Genomic DNA, 20002 nt, shown 5'->3' with positions numbered 1-20002 from the left:
ATCATGCGTGCATCTCATACTCGAATCTCTACACTTGCATTCAAGAGTTTTTTTTTTTTTTTTTGCAAAGAGACGATTACGTATTCAACTCACAAACTTGGAACTGTTTTTCTTGGTGATGTCGTCGAGGAATAATGTCAGTGGTAGGGAAAGCACACGTATAAAATCTGAGATGGTGAACCCAAGGGAGTTTGGATTCTTGAAGAGAGGACCAATGCAATAGTTTGGCTGAGAATAGCTTCACCTCAGTTCCAAAGCTACAAGTCCTTGAACCATTCTTGTTGTTGTAGGGCCAAATGTATTCTGTGAGCAACCACTAATGGTCTGCTCCTTTCCCTCAAGTGTCTGGCCAAGGGATTATAAGCAGCTTTCAAATGACCTTTTTAACGTGATTTGTGATTAGAAGATGAAGCCGGACCAAAGTCAATTGCTCTAACGCTTGTAGAAATGACCCTTTTTAACGTGATGAGTTCCTAATGAGTTAGCTTTTGTGGCTGAAGATAGTGACTATTTAAATCAAGGAAGAATTGAAAAAGCGCTCTACTGAGGAAAATGGTGCTTTTCGCCATAGCCAGCTATGAAAAGCTCTAGTGAAACTTGGAAGCTTGCACTTTGCTTTTCTCTATGTTCTTTGCTAAGATAATTTAGCCTTACCATTAGGCTCAGGCCTCCCAAATGATCTCTTACTTACCTCAACGTTTGTAGCTGCTCTTCTCATTATTTCTTGCTCCAAACATGTTAATAGCTTGCATGTCTGTGGTATTCCCTTCAGCGGCTTTTCTTTAAAATCTACCAAAATGTGAGGAAGCTTCTTCTATAACCTGTGTGCTTTGACTTGCCTTAATCAACGTGGTTTTGGCTGTGGATACTACTGAAATCCACAACGTCACATAGGAAGTGACTATAATTTTCTTCTCCTCTTTTTGCTTCCTTTGGACTTCAACTGTGCCGCATGAAATCTCAAGACAAGATGTTGAGAGTTCATGCTCAACATCATGTGATCACGTGTGCATAGCACCATCATGTGATCATATGTGCATAGCACTAACCTTATAGAGTGCTATAAAGGAAAGGGTTAGATCCCCTAACCCTAACCCTAAATGGGTTTGTATATATTCTATTTTTTCAACTATATCTAGTGTACAAATAGTCATTTGTGGTGTGCTTTCTAGCTGTGCCCTCTCTCCTCATCTCCACTCTTCTCCTCTCCCCTGTTCATATTTTGTCATTGTATGAAAGCTCCCTTGCCTTCTGCTGAGGCATTGTGATCCATATGAGAGAGTGTGAGAGATTGAGCGATTGAGAGTTCTCTTGAGTGTTCTTTGTGAGAGTCCACTTCTAGTGAGACATCTACCGAGGATGCAGAGGACACTGAGTCCTTACTGTCTACCTTTTCTTTTCTATTTGATAATGATTCCACTTCTGATGTCATTACTACTCATTCATCTGATGGCATCACTGCTACTCCATCTGCAGAGCAATGTGTTGACAATATTGATTTGGATCTTGCACATACACAGGCCTCTGATGATAGTGTTGATATATATGTTGATCTGCCTATTGATTTTGAACATGGAGCTACTCATGATTGTGTTGATGACTTTGAAATCATTGATCATGCAATGGCTGCTCATGAAGACCCTACTACTTATACAGAAGCTATCTCTTCTGCACAAAAGAGTCAATGGCAAGAGGCAATGGAAGCTGAATATGATTCTTTGATCTCTAAAGGTACATGGGTTCTTATTGGAACTACCTCCTAGTCACTCTCCTATCAAATGCAAGTGGGTTTATAAAACCAAAACTAAAGCTGATGGTCCTTTTGGTAAGTTTAAAGCTCGTCTGGTTACAAAAGGATACTCACAAATTGCAGGAGTTGATTATCATGCTACTTTTCCACCCGTTGTTCGTAGCACAAGTATTTGGGTACTCTTGGCTTTTGCTACTCAATTTGATTTGGAGATTCATCAAATGGATGTGAAAACTGCTTTTCTTAATGGAGATCTTAAAGAGGAGATTTATATGGAGCAACCAGAAGGGTTCATAATACGTGGTCAGGACCATCTTGTTTGTCGCCTTCATCGTGCTCTTTATGGTCTAAAACAAGCTTCTCGTACTTGGTACATGAAAATTGATCAGTTTCTAACATCTCAAGGTTTCAACTCTTGTTTCTCTGATCCCAACTTATATGCCAAATGTGATGGTGCTCTTTTTGTCATTCTTGCTCTTTATGTGGATGACACCATACTTGTTTCCAACAATCTCAATTTCTTGCAACATGTCAAGAAAATCTTATCCTCAGCATTTGATATGGTTGATCTTGGTGACATTCATTTATGTCTTGGCATTCAAGTTCAGCGATTTCGTCATAAGGAAATTCTACTACTTTGACAAACAAAATTCATTCAAGATGCAGTTCAAAAGTTTGGCTTGACGAATGCTCACTCTGCGACCACTCCTTGTCTTGTGAGCTCTGTCAAAAATACTCGATTGACTCATGATGTTGAGGTTTCACATCAACCTTATGACAATCGTGTTGGTTGCCTACAGTTTGTCGGTTTGAATACTTGACCAGATATTCTTTTTACTACCAATTTTCTAGGTCAATATCTGGCTGCTCCCTCAATGCAACATTGATCTGCAGCAAAACTTGTTCTAAAGTATTTGAAAGGAACTTCTGATTTTGGATTAGTTTATCGACGTCATACAAAATCATCTTCTGTGATGTCTCTTGATCTTTTGGGATATACAGGTGTAGATTTGGCAAGCTCTCACTTCTCTATGCGGTCTACAAGTGGTAATTGCTTCTTTATCAATGTTTGCTTGGTCTCTTGGGCAAGTAAGAAGCAACATTGTGTTGTTGTTTCTACCATAGAATCTGAGTATGTAGTGTCTTCTCTAGCAGCTCGAGAATTGGTTTGGCTACGACAATTGATTGTAGATATTGGTCATCCTCCATCATCTAGTACTCCTCTTAGATGTGATAATCAAAGTGGCATAAGTCTGGCTAAAGACTATGTTCAGCATAACAAATCCAAACATATTGTTGTTCATTACCATTATGTCAGACATGAAGTGAAGAAAAAGATGATAATGATTGAACATTGTCCCACTTCTCAAATGATTGCAGATATTCTCACTAAAGGACTTAGTGAGGCACGCTTCACAGTGCTATGATCAGAACTTGGAGTTCTTGTAGCTTCTCTCCTCCAAGATTAACACATCCATGGGTGACCTTTTGTATATAAATGCACATCTGCATTACATAAGTCTTGTAAATAATTGTACAAATGATCAACTTGTATACTTGTATATAGGAGCTCGGGTTTTCCCTTGTGCTCCCCAAGGGTTTTTTTCATTCGTAGCTAGAGACCTTTGTTTGAGCGGGGGTGTTAGAGCTATATATAGCTTGCCTTAACTTGAACTAGGTCTCACCTATATATATGTAACTAGTGATCAATATGAATCAATCTTTGTGAGTCTATTTGGTGTGTCTATCATCTCTTCTTCTTCTCTCTCAACACCTATTTCAAAAAGTGGATAAATCCCTGACAACAGCAGCATAGCATATTCATCGGTATCCTCAAAAAATCATCCCAAGAGATTATGCCAAAGTGTTCTAATATTTTCAAACGATACTCCAACCATTGAGGATTTAAAATATGAACAACATAGTGAAGGTCATTGTGAGCATGATTTCATCTCTTTCAAAACATCTTCTACAAAGTGGCACGACGATTGGTGCTATAGCCAATGCCATCACATGTGAATTTTCTATTTTCCTTCAATAGGTCTGACTTAGTAGTCCACCAAGCCATGTAAGCACTGCCCAAACTTGGACCTTTCAAGTCTAGTTTTTGAATGGTAAACCATACCGGCCTCATTGCATTGGCCACATCAACTATTCTCTTCTAAAAGCCAACACTGTGAGCGATTTGCTTCATCTCTTTGATTTCGTTACGGGCATTTTGTGACATTGACTTAGCTATCCACTCGTTAGCTTCTACACTGAATAATGTCTCCATTACAACTCTTTGTAGCTTGAGCAAACGATCCAATATTATATAGTTTGTTCCGAAACGTGTTTTGCCAAGTTGCAAAAACTCTAGTGGATGTTCAGCAAGTTGGTGGTTTCAGAATAAGCCCAACAATCTCTCGTGGTTGAGGAAGTACAACATCAATCTTTGTCTTTCATTTACAGTGGCTTTGAACCACAACAAAACTTACAAATTTCTTTGTAGCTTTGTTTATCCTCTTTCTTATGCTTCTTGTCTTTCCCAAAACTCCACATTCAAAACGTTTTAATACCGCCGCAAATCCCTAAAGACAAAGAGAGGAACTAATATTGGGAACATTTTGTACATCAAGATGTCTTTGAGGGAATAATGATATCATTTCTATAGTATGATGTTTTACTTAAAGAATACATTTAAACGTGGACCCTTTTAGAGAAGCTTTAGAGATAGGCTATCCATATTGAGAATGAAAGTAATAGATATTTTAAATAGTTGCACTTGGTGCAAGGAGAAGCAATTTTGTTCTATTTATAAGCTCTATGAAAATTTCCAAATACTATTCATCTATATTCCCCAATAGAATAATTTGAATTACCAATGGACCAACTTATGCATGCAAAGGGGGATAAGAAAATGCATAGCACATTGTGAAGAAGAGCGAATGATATTAGGGGTGCCTATACTATATGGATCCTATCAACAATTTAAAATGAATGAAGGTAAACTCCTTCAAATAAATATTGCATGATGCTAATCATGGTCATTGTATATAGTGATAAGTGGTGTCATTAGTTAACTTTTTACTGGTATTTCCTTTTTGTTATACCCTATGCAAACCATAAGGATAATGCCCTTTTGTACCTCTTGAATGATGAATCCACATAATGGAGACCAAATCGTATTGATTGGCCTAAAACATACTCAAACCCATCAATTAATGACCAAGCAAAGTACCCTTCAACCTTTGCTCCATCCCTACAAGAGAAATTATTACATTGAGTAAAAGTAATTAAAATATATTATTTTACTTAATGATCTTGAAACATTATACAATTTCTTAAACACAAAAAAGTGATATTTGATATACCTTATACCTTCTAAAAGGCAGGTTAGATAAGCATTAAAATATCCAATGCACTCCAGATCATTCAAGGTGTCTTCTAAGGAATTGCTCTCCAATCCCCATCATGCAATATGGAAATGCGTAGTTTTGTCAAATACACAAAATCAAAGCCTTGTTTTTGGGAGTATTCATGAGCATGAACCTATACACAATTCATAATCATGTGATGATGCTCACATAATGACGCTACGCTAAAATGTAACAATTGTTTTGAATTGTACCCATCATCTATTCTACATGGAATATTTCACACGAGAACATGTACAAGACTATGATAATTCTCACCATTTTCTATTATATAAATTGAAATGGAGCTTGAATATTCTTTGGTCACATAATTCAAGATGCTCCGCATACTCCATGGTATTGCAGCTTGATTCGACGTCTACAAGCATACCATAACTACTAATAAGAGATTCATAGATATCTACAAGCATACTATCACTACTAATAAGAGATTCAGGAAAGACATGCAACTTACCACACCAGCATGAATTCTATTGTTAAGGGCACAACAATACCTACCGCACACTTCTTCCAAACTAATGTGGAATCGGCATGTTGCAAGGGAAATTCGGAAGGGCTTGGAGGTGGCGATTAGGAAAGTAGGAATCATGGCAAAGTTTTACTGGTGCAAATTGGTGGTTGGCTCTGATGGGAGATGTGTCTAGACTCCTTTCAACTTTGGGAGCTGCTTAGTGATCCGTTCCTACAATCAGCTTTCTTGCTTGCTATTTGGGAGTTTCATAATGTTCGAGTCCACGAGTCTAAGCCTAGTCTAAGGTGTTGGTAGAGACAGGGTAGGCAGTATTCGGGCCTTTTTGAAAGTGAACCTTTGAGACTTTAGTTGGTTGCTGAGGGCCAAAAACCCACTGATTAGCCGGTGTCTACTCGAGGTGGTGGTTTTTGTGTTTAGTCTTACTAGTAAGGGTTAACCCCCAGAGTTAGTCTTACTAGTCAGTGTCTACTCGAGGTGGTGGTTTTTGTGTTTAGTCTCACTAGTAAGGGTTAACCCCTACAATTACCCAAAGCCACAATTAGCGTAGGTCCAAGGAAGCTTGCCCACCTAATTATGGACCAATTTTGGTAACAGGTCTTTTCATTATCTTAACAAAGGCTGTGTGTGCCTTACCTCAAGAAATTCTCCAATTGCTTCTCCATCACGATAATCTACATAATAAACAAAATAAACGAATAATGAACATTTTTTGAAAGTGAAAGCAAAGCCTTTCAAATATGAAAACAAATTGCTTGATAAAACTTACATTCTCCATCTATTGTTATTTCAATGATAGTCTAGATAGTCATAAGTTAGTTAATGATAAAGCCCCCTCTAACGTCTAATAATGCCTACCCAAGAAATTTCGAACTTTTCACATGCTAAGTAGCTTACATGTTAAACCGATAGAGAAATATATAAAAATAAATATGTATTTACATACTCCCGAGAAATACTCCTAGCGTGATTGCTAACAATTTCTAGCACTTTTCTTTTAGAAGATCAAATAAGCGTGAAAGAGTCATTGCTCTGCGCTTATTGAGAGACCGTAGAAAGTTTCGGAAGTACTTGACGCAAAAAGTTTCTAGAGTACTGGTGGACGAGGGCTTCCAATAAGGCATCAACTGTAAAATAATTCAAATGCTCCCAAAAATAACTTGTCAGGGAACTATTTTTCATTTTTATATTTCCACCAGCAGATTCTGTCCTGCTGGTCGTGAGTGTCCAACATGAAAGGAGGTTGATAGGAAAGCCTACTTGTGAAGCTTGCCCGCATGTCTTGATAAAATCCCGTGCTGTTAGCATCCGGCACGGCCGTCCCATCGTAGGCGTACGCCGCAGTGGCGATGTTCAGTCCCAGAAAATCAACCGAATACCGCACTCTCTCTATCTCTTCTTCTCTGAATTCTGGTAGCCGCTCGCCCACCGCGCTCCGCATCGACTCTGGAGCTATCGCCACACTATCGGATGCAAAAACCTCATCAGCTGCATCTAGATCTCTGGCCTCATCACCATCGCAACCATTGAATTGATAATACAGAATGCGGAGCCTGCCAAAACTTAACGGATTGGAAGCACCCTGCGGCGCCTTTGCGAGCTGTTGAATTGAGATATGGAATGCAAAAAGTTGCAAAAAACAAACGTTTTTCAAGCATCCTGCGGCATAAGCTTCGCTTTCACTAAAGATTTCAGGTTTTCTAAATTGATTACATGGATCTACAATTTGATATTATACTCACCACCCAGTAAAGAAGTCGATCGCCGTCCTCGCCGCTGCCACATGCTGTGCACTCTCAGTCAAGGGCTCGTACCATACGAACCACAATGCTATGCCAATGCGACCTTGCTGAGTAGCCTGTCAGGTGTGAGTACAGTCGCGTTAGTTTTTTGACATGTCACTATGCGATTTTGCAAGGAGGTTTTACCAGTTACCACCTCCGATCCGATCACCTGGTCTTTTGCTCGGTATAGTTCCACAACAGCTGCGTGCGCAAGCAGGGCATTATGACCCACAATGTAGGGCTCCGTTGATGAGTTTCCTGCAGTGCAAGTACTGCACCGTCCTGGCGGTTCTTGGTTAGAAGCAAATGCTAAAACAGCGTAGTCATTGGGCTCGTCCATAGTTATCCATAGCTTTAGCCGATCTCCGAAGGAACTGAAGCAGACATTGGCGTATATAACGAAACCTTCTCTACATAATTCAAAGACATGAAAAGCGTCAGTACTGAAAATGCCAAGGACGAGCACACACGAAGATACAAGAGGACAATATTGCGTCAAGAGGCCAGGACATTACAGTATCTTACATAAAGGACGGACTCAGGAGCCCGCCGTAGGAGTCCTCGAGAGCCTGCGGATGGTCGAGAGACCTGTACTCGTTACAAATATGTGAGTGATGTAATTTCAAAATAAATGTGCGTGGTGAATAGCGAAAGCTACACTCAGCTTAGCTAAATCGATCACCTTTGTCTAGAAGGAGGTCAATGACATCGATATAGGGTTGTACAGCCTCCTAGTTGATTTCTCCAGATCCATCTGCGCAGGTAAATAGTTTTGAATATCAATTATGAGCCTGACTCGGGAGTAGGTCTCAGCTATTTACATGAATGGATTAGCCTATGGATTAAGTCTGTGTAAAGTAACGTAACGAACTTGGAAAGATCCTTATCCAGGCGATCGAAAATCGATATACATCCATTCCCATGTCGGACAGGAGTTCTATATCTTCCTGAACAGAAACAAGGGAGTTGAAGGAACGGCGCGCTGTAAGTAGGAGGTGGACGCCCAGAATATTTAGTTTTTATGGAGGCCGTGTAGACTCCTACAGGAAAATTACTTCGGTATCTGTCGGGCGCACTTGAAGCCGTGCGCGAGCAATATCTCACCCGACCGCGATGGTAATGGTCACCAGCACTGCCTGGTGTGCTACCGTCAGCCACCGGAGCTGCAAACCGCAAACATCCGCAATTAGAATCATGTAATCTTCTCCTGATGGTCTGATGGAAACTTAAAATCGCAATTTGAGGGAACCGCTAGGAGAAATTACAGGTAGAAGACGCCGCGTAGGTGTCCAAATACTGTCGCCTTTGCCCGGAGCTGGAGAAGCACCTTCGTGCTATGGAACGTGGAGGAAAAATTAAAGTAGAAATCGTGATTAAGGACTAGACCGAGAACGTTCATGTTTAAAATTTTAAAAAAAGTTCAAATTAATTCCAATCTCAAACAGCCGCAGAGGGGTATAATTACATAATTTATTACTCGGTGCAAACAAGCGCAGTCAGTGCAAACAACTATGTAACGCATTCACCCTTTCAACAAACAGCGTTGGAATATGTATGGTGGGGCGGGGAGTGAGAGAGAGGCGAGTAGCTTGGGCAATGGGCATCAATAAAATTGAGGGGTCGTGCTAAAAATAGAAGGCAGCATGAGCACTTTAGAAACAAAGGGAGACTTGGCCCAATACAATTGAGGGACACTTTTTTACGAAAGTGTAAGGAGAGCATTGCCCTTCTAACAAACCAACAAACCATCAATTGCAGGCAGTGCTAACACTTTTTTACGAAAGTGTAAGGAGAGCACTGCCTTTCTAACGAACCATCGATTGCGGACTTCTAACGCCGGATTTCATTCACAACATTACTCATCTAGCAGACCAGGCGATGCGTCGAGTGCACAATGGATAAGCATCAATTCAAACAATTCTGAACCCACTTTAGTAATCTGTCAACTTGTTACGATATTTATGATACTCATTCCGAAAATTTGGAATCGACTCATTGCGGAAGTACCCTGCGAGAATTCTCGTCCAACCAAAGCAACAATTCTTCCCTCATGCAGCACTCAACCCGGCGCACTAGTGGATTCACAACGCTTGCTCTACAAAATTTTAGAAACTACTCTTCCGTCAGAAGCAGCCGGGTTTCAATCATGCAACTAAAACAACTAATGCATCCGTTCGTTCGTGTTAGAAGGTGACTCATTAGAACTGTTGAAGTGTGCGACTCTCGACTCTTCACTCAATTTCCAGACCGTTCAGACATCCGGTGCAAACAATTTCTCACTCGAGAAGCAAACAATAGCACACGGCCGGACACGCTTCCTCCCTTCTTCTTTCTGGGTGGGAGCAAGCGGTATATTCTAATAGTGGAGCTGACTAAGGATACCTTCACCGCCATAGTTTGGGCTCCGAAGACGAAGCTGCTAGGGAAGAGGCTCAGGTCGATAGTGGAAGAATCACTACAATTGTACTGGTACTGATCATGACGAAGGAGATCATTCAAACGGGCCGACTGCAAGCGAAAGAATTGGAGCTGAAGGACGCCATAAAGTGAAACACTAGAAATCCTACACACACCATTGTTTAATGTCGTGTTATACAAGCTGGTTAATTTCAACGTCCCTCCGAACGGGATCCTTGTGTTTTAGTCTATCAACCCGTGGGGAGAGCTACGGGAATGAGACAACTCGTAAATGCGGTGGAATGGAAGCGACATTGATTGAAGATTTTGTTGAGGTCCCTGAAACGGATAGTGTAAATTTGTAAAACTCATCCCAAGATGAGAGCTCCTGTTCACAGATGCCTTCTTTCCCTGCAGAACATTCAACAGCCTTCAAAGTTCACAGATGCCTTCTTTCCCTGCAGTTAAAGCTTCCAGAATTGCCTGCATTTTTAAAAGAAAAGACAAAGACAATGCATGCTCTAAAATAATGAGGCTTGCCTTGAAATATTCGCTCCGTACCATTCCAATCTGGTTGTCACAGTTGATCCATAGAAGGAAGCCGTGGGCTTTTTAAAACCACGCATGCTTCAATATTTCAAAATTGAGTCATCACAACCATAAAAGTATGGGGCTGAGAGGGCCTCCCCGCACCAGCGAGTGGTGCTTGGGGAGCCCTACTAGCAGGACCTTTAGCAGCCCCGCGCTTGTAAAATGCTGAGTGATGCCACTTTCTTGGCAGTAGACTACTACCCTTGCTGCCTAGATTTTCTAGATTCCAGCCTAGCATTCCACTATAGGAGTAGCTGAACTGGTAGAATGGAGTATTGATTCTCTCAAACTGCCAAGAACTGCCTTCATGCCCAAGTGCTGGAAACCTACAAAGTAAGTTCCAGGAGGTGCAGCCGGTTGGCTCCTACCTGCAGCTCATCAAGGTAGACACACGGGGATGTTCTTCCCTTGAAACCATCCAATGCTGAATGGGTAGCCTCCCCAGCCTCAGCGAGATGTGGAGAGGCCCTCTCAAATGTTGCTCAGTGCTTACGTATCTACACAGCATGCAGCCACGTGCCAACCCTCCACTCCCTCACCACACTTCATGCACAACTCACTGCTACCAATTTAAAGTGCATTTTCTAACCTGATAGAATAAAGTTTACTATTACACATAATCGGTTTTAATAGGTCAAAATCTAATCAGAATATGTGATTTGTCCATTTATAGACTAAACTGCCTAAAATTAGTCCTAAAGGCTAGTTGAACTGCTATTTCATAATTATAGCATGTAGAAATTTTATTAAATGTCAGTTTTTGTACATGTTCATGCTTATGCTTTAATGTGAACAATCGCAAAGTTATGTACATTCGAAACATGTCACAAATGACATTCAAGGTTCATATGCCTTCAACCTGCACAGCCATTCAGCTCTAGATATGAGCTCTAAAAGGAGATTAGACTTAGACATCAAACGTCTGTGAGCATGACATTTCAATCGGCCCATGATTAATATCTTGTGCAATGTGTCATGCTAGGCCTTGTTCATTGTCCTAATTTACTACTTGGCCTTGGCAAATATTTAGAGGGGGATACCACCCTAGGAATATCATGATGAGTAATGTCTATGAGTGACTATGACTCTTATTGAGGTGTTGGAAAAGAAAACCTCCTCCCATCTCCACACTTCATGCTCACAGTTTCTCATAAGGTATCATAAAACTATGCACTAATCTGAAATAACACCACCTTAACTCTTGCATCTCCACAGCATTCCAAAAGTTTCCTGAGATATTTGAGAACCATGTTCACTGATTGAACACATGATGCGAGACATCTAGAACCAACTAGTCTTTGAATGCAGTTTCCCAAACGATGTTGCGGGATTGGGTCTTCTCTTTTGTGATACTTCACACTCATGCTTCTATGTAAGCAATTGCAAAGCTATGGACTACATCTGAAGCAACAATGCCTTAACTCTTGCATTTCCAAAGTATCTAACAACCCTTTACCAACATTTTTACTTGTCAAGAGACCTACGATAATAAGCCATTTTGGCTTCCTTATAGCCCCAATAACCAATGAGCAAAACATAAGTTCTCCCTCTTCATCTACTAAGCTAAGCTTGTGTAAGCATTATTGCTCAAGAAACCAAAAGGCAAATTAAAAGGTACCACAAAACATACGAGAAGATCAATGATCCATTAAAAAAAATAAAAATCAAAGCGTGTATGTCTACAACTACCAAACCACAAACACATTGACAAGACTTGTAAGGCTATGTGTGCATGACCATGACTCAAGGTTGTGCAGGTGAGTCCTACATCGAGAGAACCATGATAACATTGTCACTTTGATACTTTTGTCACACAATTCCTATATTTTCTTTATGGAGGAACACAATTTAACACCAAAGGCCAATCACTAATAACGAAAACAGATGCTATCAAATCTTGAGGCTCACCAATTGTATAAATGACTCACAAATATTCATAAAGCTCATCATTAGAGAATTATTCACAAATATCACATAGCTAGACAATCCTATTGTGATGACTTAGTTTTAGCCCGAAGCATACGCATGTTCAAATCAATCTGTCATCGACAAAGAAAAGCTCACCCACAACCCTAAACTTGAGAGCTGAAAAAGAAATGTGCATGCATGCATGAGTGTGTGAGTGCATGCATGCGAGCAAGGGCATGCACGTGCACTCACACACACACACACACATGCACGCATGTGCATGTGCACACACACATGCACATGCACGCATACATGTGCATGCGCACACACGCATGCACCCATGCATGGATGCATGCGCACACACACACACAGACACACATGCACGCATGCACGTGTGCATGTGCACACACATGCATGCACATACACACACACACACCCATGCATGCACGCATGCACACACACACATGCATGCGTGCAAGCATGATGTGTGCACATGCATGCACACACCTACACTTTGTCTCACTATCTTTCGTCTTAATACTCTATGTTTAATTTTGTTGATTGATTAAACTTACTATATTGTATATTGATTTTAATATCGAACTACATCTCACTCTTTATTCTATACCAACCAACCACATGACTATTTTGTCTTATGGATGTTGATAGATGACTATCTTTTATTCTATTGGATACAAGACTATAGTACTACACACGGGCCCTATTCCGATGCTTAAGCATCCATGTATAGCGTGCGTGGGGCGCTAATCATTGATAATCAAAGCGGGATTCGTTAAGTGTTGCTATATAGCAACTTTAGGCAAGCTTCGCTATATAGCGATGTTTAAAGAGCGTGGCTATATAGCGACACTTATTAGACTTGTGAATGGTCGTTATATAGCAACACTGAGACAGTTTCCTATAGCGACATTTTACAGAGATAGAGTGTTCTTTCCCATACCAACCTTAAAAGATAGCTTTTCTGTCACGCACCGTTCTTTCACAATCACGATCAAAATTGTAGCAAGATAATAATCACGAATGAACAAGAAGAGAGATTGCAATATGAATCAAACTGATGAGTCTTCACAATAATTTTGGAGAAGAATCACTCCGTGAAGGAGCTCGAACCACCTGTCCACCCCCGAGCTATCTCACTCTCACTCACTCACACGAAGATGTTCAAATCAGATGATCAAATGATCGAATCTTAATCACACTCTCACTCTCACTCTTGATCTTATCTTCTTCTTTGCACTGCCTCGATTCGCATGCACTAATTGTCACTTTCGTAGTGCCTCGATATGCGTGCCTTCTCTTTGCTCGAGCAACCTCGAGATGCGTGCCTTCTCTTCTCTTTCGCTCAGCCTCGATATGCGTGCGTTGGATTGTGTGTTCTTCTTCTCGTGATCTCCTCTTCTTTTATAGCCTTTCACGACTCGAAAAAAAGACGGCCAAATGCCCCCAAATTCGGCCAAAAACAGCTTTTCTCGAAAAGCGTGCATGTGCTTTTCACCTTCTTTCAGCGTGCGCTTTTGATAGCAAACGCGTCCGGAATCTCATCTCTTTTTTTTTTTTTTAATAAAAGGCATGAAAACTTCCCTGTTCGAAGCATCACCACGCCTGCCTCGTAGATCCAATGGACAAGCTCAATAGCTCATCTCGAAGATCGGACCCTCTTCTTTCCCTTTGCATTTGACCTTTCATGGCTAACTCTTCCATCTTGACCTCCGTCTAATGCCTACAACTCGACACGGAAATCTAGATGCACTTTTAGCTCAAAACCACTTTGTTAGCAACTTCTGACCTCCATACAGGCATGCAAACGAGTGAACCACAAATTTTTCACTAGGACAAAGTTTTTCTACTCAACAAGATCTAAAACTTTCTCATACAGAGTTTCTTCAAATTATTTCTCTAATCAACTCAAAATCCAGCCGACACCATAATGGACAAAAACCAAAATTTTTCGACCAACACCAAACTTTCCCAAAACCTTCAAAACATCAAAACCATCCTTTTTGAACACTATCTATGATATATATTCCAAAATATTTCATATACGAAATTGGAGGGTCACATCCGTTCCCTCTTCAGGAACTCTGTACTCATAGTTTAAATGAAGGAAACTCAGTAAGTAAGGTATCTAAGTCTACCCATGAAGCATCTTCTACAGGATAAGCATCCCACTTAACCAAAACTTCTTCTATTGTTCTATTCCTAAGCCGCTTCGTGTTCCTATCCAATATATATTCAGGTTCGATTTTCAAAGTCCCATCCTCCTTGATCCTAGATTTGTCTTGCAAAATATGAGTTGGGTTGGCAACATAAGATTTCTATAGACAGACATGGAAAACAGGATGCACTTTTATGTTCTCAGGTAGTTCAAGTTGATATGCAAGCATTCCCACCCTCTTTAAGATTTTAAAAGGTCCTGTGAAATGAGGTGAGAGTCTTCTATCCTGCCCAAGGATTAGATTACTGCGTTTAGGTATTACTTTCAGAAATACCATCTCCCCAATCTGAAATTCACAGAAAGACCGCTTCTTATCATAGTAATGCTTTTGCCTGTCTTATGCTCTTTGAATGCTCTTCCGAATCAGTTTCACTTCCTCATCCATCCTCTCAAGAATTTGTCTAGACACTTTGACTCTATTTTAAGGATCCGCAAAATTCAGAGGAGTGTGGCAATTCTGACCATACATGGCTTCAAATGGAGTCATTTGAATGGAGCTATGCCATGAACTATTATAAGCAAACTCGGCTAAGGATAGGAATTCAGTCCAATTTGTTTGCTTCTCATTAACATACATTCGAAGCATATCCTCAAGTACGTGATTAACCCTTTCAGTTTCTCCATCTGTCTATGGGTGAAAAGCTGTACTCATCTTAAGCTCCGTCCCAATTGCTTTGAATGTGACCTTCCAAAAATTAGAAGTAAATTTGGAATCCCTATCTAACACAATTCTTTTAGGCATCCCATGCAATCGGAAAATTTCTTTCACAAACAACTTAGCTACCTCGAGCACCATCAGTCTTTTTCATAGGAAAGAAATGTGCCATTTTGGTAAGACGATCAACGATGACAAAAATGGTACCATATCCCCCTCGAGCTGTAGGTAGTTTAGTAATTAAATCCATGGATATTGATTCCCACTTCCTAAAAGGTATATCCAAAGGTTGCATCTTACCAGGCATCTTATGTTGTTCCACCTTCACTTGTTGACATTGTAAGCATTCTTGGACATAGCGACAAACATCACGCTTTCGTGTAGGCCAATAAAATGATTTTTGAACCTTGCTGTATGTTTTGTTATATCCAACATGTCCCGAAAATGGAGCATCATGACAATCATACAAGATTTTCCATCTCAAAGGTGAATCACATGGTACACAAAGTCTATCACGGCAATATAAATTACCATTCAACAAATGAAACTTTCCTTAATCTTTTGAAGAATAGGTGCATAAAAAACATCATGTTCAAGTTCATTTCTAATGTTTTCTACAAGATCGGAACGAATTGTTGAGATATCGAGCTCCACTCACGATATGCCAGGGTGACTGTTGTGCATTTATGTCACCGACCTGTTAGCTGGAGATGCGGTTGGTATACCGCCCACGAACAATAGCTGGATGACAGCTATCCTTATCTACTCTAGTTTGTGGCTCTGTTAGTATGCCACCTTAGTTAGTTGAGTTTGGTTTGAGACCCACATATAGGGTTCTTCTATTTCTTTGTACTAGAGTTCTTTTGGCTTACACAACTAAGAAGAGGAAAACTGTTTTCAGCCTCCACCTTTGTGTGTATTCCCCCATTGTGCATGTGAGAAAGCTGCAAGTGAGACTCCTTCCCTCTCTCCACAATCTTCACATGGTATCAGAGCCTTGTTCGTGGTAAGGAGCTCAAGAAAGCAAGCCAAGTTTGTGGTGTCCTGGTAAGAGGACAAGTGTTGCTTTCCTATTTCGAGTTTGGGAGCAAATCTCTGCAAGTAGCACAGCCAGAAGTGCAGGAGTGCACTGTTTCAAATTGAGACGCCCTTCGCGGTGTGGCGAGAGTACAGTATATGTTGCGGACATGGGCAAAGCCCTCAGTGACTTTATTTTTCTGATTTGAGGCCGTTTTGGGGCCCGTTTTGAAGGCGGAAGTTCTTCGCAGGCACTCAGAAAAAGGCCCTGTTTTTTGCTGTGCGACCAATGCGCGGCTAGTCGGTGGAAAGGTGCCGCAGAAATTGCATCGTATGCCTGTGTGCAGAGATATTGGGAGTTGCAGATTCATGCCTGTTGCCTGTTGATGCAAAATCGTCACTAGGAAGTGACTGTGTGGTGAAATACCACTTTCGTCAGTTTTGCAGATCTGCCCGTGTGAGGCAAAAGCTGTGTTTTTTGCAGTGACAGAATATTTTGCAGTGTTCTGTAATGGCATCTGATTCTCTTTCACAGATTGTCACTGAAAAGCTTGACAAGAACAACTTCCAGGCATGGAAGTTTAGAATGACGAATTTCTTGATGGGAAAAGGCTATTGGGAATTCATTATAGGAAATGAAGAAGAACCTGTTCTTCCTAATGTTCCCAGTCAACAGGAAATGCAGGAATTCAAAGGATGGCATGAGAGAGCCAGGAAAGTTATGTACTGGCTGTCTATCAGTATTTCGGACTCCATGATTGTGCATATTCAGGATGCAAATACGCCAAAGGAGGCATGGGATACTTTGGCAAAAATGTATAGCACAAATATGCAAGCCAGGAAAATGCAACTCAAACAGGAGTTGCACAATGTGCAGAGAGAAAATTTGAGCATAAATGACTACCACATGAAAGTGAAGAAAATTGCAGATGCACTTGCTTCCATTGGGTCACCAGTGGATGATGACGATTTGGTTTCTGTGACCTTGAATGGTCTAGGAAAGGATTATGCACAGTTCCGGACATCCATTGCCGTCCGTGAAAACTTTCCTGATTTTGAGGAGTTGATTGCTCTTCTAATTTCTGAAGAGCAGAGAAATGGGGGTGCATCTTCTTCAGCAGGAACTTCAAAAGAAACTGTCTTCTACTCAAATGCTGGCAGAGGTAGAGGCAGAGGTAGAGGAGGCCGATCTGCAGGCCGTGGTAAAAATCAGAATATGCAGCAAACGCAAGAAAACCAGTCCTATGCAGGAGGACGTGGGAACTCTAGAGGCAGGGGGAGCCAAAGAGGCCGTGGTGGATGGCAGAGAGGCCAAAATGCAAACAGCAATATTGAATGCTACTATTGTGGCAAAATGGGTCATATGGCTAAGGACTGCTATAAAAAGCAGAATGACATTATGAATGGAAAATTGCAGCAAGGCAATTATGCATCCTCTAGTAGACAGGGTGATGACAGAAATGAGCATTTGTTTATGGTGCAGCATATGACAAATTCTGTAACAAGTGCAGAAGAAAGCAATGATGTATGGTATGTTGACTCGGGTGCGTCAAACCACATGACAGGTCACGTTGAATGGATGCAGGATGCAAGAAAAATGGAAAAACCAGGATTTGTGGAGATTGGTGATGATACTGCACATCCTATTGTGCAGATTGGCAAAATTCCTTTGTCTATGCAGGATGGGAAAAAGAAATACTTGTCTGATGTATTTCATGTCCCGAACATCACCAAGAACCTGGTTTCTATTGGTCAGATGGTTGAGCAGGGCTTGCAGGTCAGATTTAATCCTCATGGATGCTTTGTTGAGGATATGAAAAATAATGGTCGCTTCATAGCAAAAGGAAAGAAGAAGGGCAGGATGTTTACGTTGGATGCAGACATGCCTGAATTGAGTGCAGCAATGTTTGCACATGGGACCGGTGTAGTTGCAGATATTGATATCTGGCACAAACGCATTGGTCATGTTAATATACAGCGACTTAAATCAATGCAAGCCCAAAATATTGTTGCAGGATTGCCAAAATTCAAGGTTGCAGAAATGCACAAGATTTGTGAAGCCTGTCAATTTGGGAAACAGGCAAGGAAACCTTTTCCTAGGCATGTTCAAGAGAGTAAAAAACCATTGGAATTAATCCACTCTGATGTGTGGACTACAAAAGCTGCATCTATTGGAGGCTGTCACTATTTTGTCACATTTATTGATGACTTCAGCAGAAAATTGTGGGTGTATTTTATGAAAAAGAAAAGTGAAGTGTTTGGGCACTTCAAAGCTTTCAAAGCTATGGATGAAAAAGAAACAGGCCTACAAATAAAATGCCTAAGGTCAGATGGAGGGGGAGAGTACCTCTCAAATGAGTTTGCAAGGTTCTTGCAGGAGCATGGTATAAAGCAGCAATATTCATGCAGTCATACCCCACAGCAAAATGGAATTGCAGAAAGAAAAAACAGGCATATTGGAGAGGTGTCTCGGGCTATGCTAAATGAAAAAGATCTACCAGATTATTATTGGGCTGAAGCAGTTGCTACAGCAGTCTATATAATGAACAGGACTCCCACTGTAGCAATACATGGCATGACGCCAGAGGAGATGTATACTAGTAGGAAACCAGATATTTCTCATTTGAAGATTTTTGGTTGCATTGCTTATGTCCATGTGCCAGATGAGTTGAGGTCCAAGTTGGATCCAAAAGCTGAGAAGTGCGTCTTTATTGGTTATTCTCTGCAGCAGAAAGGGTATACATGCTATAACCCTTCTACAAGTAAGTTCACAGTGAGCAGAGATGTTGTTTTTGATGAGATGAGCAGCTGGTATAAACCAGTAAATGTGATGATTGATGTAGATGCACAAAATGGTAATGCTGCACAGAATGCACAGCATCAATCACAAAATATCAGTGGACCTGGAGTGTCCTCTACCAGTGGTTCACATGCTTCGCCATGGACAGGTAGATTGAGATCAGGAGAATCCCCACAAAGCAATGCAGAGAGTGGTATGCAGGTATCACGAAAAGGAAAAGAGAAGGTAGATCAGCCCATGTTTGATGTGAATGCAGGTCACTCTTGTGTGGATGGTGAATCCAGTGGCTCAGAACAGAGCATTGATGATGAGTTGGGTATTCCTTCTGTTGTTACACCTGGACTAAGGAAGACCAGGGATGTTTTGAGAGCACCTGGAAGTGAGCCTATTTTGCGCAGGTCTACCAAGGTTAGGTATCCTGTGGATAGGCTGAAATATGATGGATTTACAACCATTCACTATGCCTATATGGTCAAAGTCATACAGGAACCAGAACCCACTTCTTTTGAGCAAGCCATGGGAAATGAAAAATGGGAGAAAGCCATGGATGAAGAAATGGATGCCTTGGATGCTAATGCTACATGGGAATTGGAGACTTTGCCTAAAGGCAAGAATGCAATTGGCTGTAAGTGGGTTTATAAGATCAAGCACAATGCAGATGGTTCTGTGAATAGATACAAGGCAAGATTAGTTGTCAAGGGGTATGCACAGACATATGGCATTGATTATGAAGAAACTTTCAGCTTGGTTGCAAGGATGGCAACCGTAAGAGCAGCCATTGCTATGGCTGCATCAAAGGGATGGTCTTTACATCAGATGGATGTAAAGAATGCCTTCTTGCATGGTGATTTGCAAGAAGAGGTCTTTATGGAGCAGCCAGCAGGTTATGTTCATGCTATTCATCCTGAGTTTGTTTGCAGGTTGAAGAAAGCCTTGTATGGCTTGAAGCAAGCACCTAGAGCATGGTCTGACAAGATAG

General features: G+C 41.0%; 1 pseudogene; it reads right to left on the bottom strand.

Moving 5' to 3' along the window:
* Window positions 1-5386: 5386 nt before the first annotated feature.
* LOC147905939 (beta-glucosidase 34-like) lies at window positions 5387-10645 on the bottom strand (annotated as a pseudogene).
* Between the last annotated feature and the right edge of the window lie 9357 nt (window positions 10646-20002).

The sequence above is a fragment of the Dipteris shenzhenensis genome, chromosome 1 (assembly GCF_047967505.1).
Source record: "Dipteris shenzhenensis isolate YYH24624 ecotype China chromosome 1, Dip_SZ_1.0, whole genome shotgun sequence".
In the NCBI taxonomy this organism is placed as follows: domain Eukaryota; kingdom Viridiplantae; phylum Streptophyta; class Polypodiopsida; order Gleicheniales; family Dipteridaceae; genus Dipteris; species Dipteris shenzhenensis.
The sequence above is the reverse complement of the archived record's forward strand: the minus strand, read 5'-3'. Positions and strand labels throughout refer to the sequence as shown.